The sequence below is a fragment of the Belonocnema kinseyi genome, chromosome 10, assembly GCF_010883055.1.
Source record: "Belonocnema kinseyi isolate 2016_QV_RU_SX_M_011 chromosome 10, B_treatae_v1, whole genome shotgun sequence".
Lineage (NCBI taxonomy): Eukaryota > Metazoa > Arthropoda > Insecta > Hymenoptera > Cynipidae > Belonocnema > Belonocnema kinseyi.
The window spans coordinates 92,772,042-92,773,483 of NC_046666.1; positions in this window are offsets into that span (position 1 = coordinate 92,772,042).

The window sequence follows — 1,442 nt, forward strand, 5'->3', positions numbered from 1 at the left end:
TTTTTTCAAATTTTTTATAAGAAATTATTGGATTCAACTTTGAGAGCTCTGATTCGGCCCGAATCATTCGGGGACGACTGGGAGTCCTGGGAGAGCGAGAGACAAGCCTGCGCGCGCAACATCGCCTTCTTCTTCTACACACCAACGAGCGGCGAGTCAGTGTTGAAATGTATACTTTTTCCATAATGTGAGCACTGCTTGACGGTACTTGTCCAAAAATAAAAGAAATAAAAAACTAACCGAGAAGTTAGTGCTAGAAAGTCTTGCTCGCGTAATTGAGCAAGTTGAGGCTAGAAGTTGGCCAAAACTAAAAGGTGCTCACTCGCTTCATCAAACCATGTAAGTTCTATCTCGGGCGAGCAAAGCATGAAGGTTGCCACTTCTCGCGTTTAGATTATAAGCGAGAAGTGGCACCTTCATGCTTTACTCGCCCGAGATAGCACTCTAATGTTTTGATGCAGCGAGCGAGTATCTTCTAGTTTTGGCCAACTTCTAGCTCCATCTTGTCCAATTCCGCGATCTAAAACTTTCTAGTTCTTACTTCTTGGTTAGCTTTTTATTGTTTATATTTTTGGTTAAGTATCATCAAAGATATTTTACCTAGATGCGACAAGGGTCTAGTTAGGCCACATGTCACGAGAGCGGCGCTATCGGTGATTTTGTGGCTTCGTTTTTTTCCGGTACTTTTCGGCTAAATTCGGCAATGCCGCTACATTTAAACGGATTATTTTGACCACATGCCACGAGACGGCGCAATAAACTCTGCTTTGTTCGAGCGGGAATTTGAAATTTTTTAATTATTATGGATTATTGATTTATTCTCCAGGACTGAAAGTCACTTTTCTTTATTTGAACATATTCTTAGTATATGTAATTTATTTGTATTATTTAAAAAATTAGAAGATTGTGTTATAGAAATTAAGAATAAACAAGTCACTGAAAAGATGATAAAGATAATTAGGTATAAAATCTAGATCTAGAAAGAATGGGATAAATTTACAATTGTATGACAAATTTTACTGTTGGTTATACATAAATCAATTTTAATAATAATATTTAAAAAATAATAACATGGAAGTAATTGAAGTAATTGATTGAAAATCCTGACCTTAAAAATCCATATTTTATTTTTATGATAAATACTTGTGAAAAGTAAAAAAATAAAAAGTTTTATTTTAATGTTGTATTCCTAAAGAGGATAATTCGAATATTTACGTGAACATTCTGGACTATTTAAAGAATACTTTTTATGAAAAAAATATTCATTTTATTTTCATATTTCTATTAAAAAAGAAAGACTAAAAAATACTTTAGTGCATTATCAAACAATGTTTTCTTTGACTATTTTATTCGTAAAAAGTATAATACTACGAATTTTTATGTGAACATTCCGGACAATTTAAAGAGATCCTTTTATGCTCAAAAAAAGGTACACTCTATTT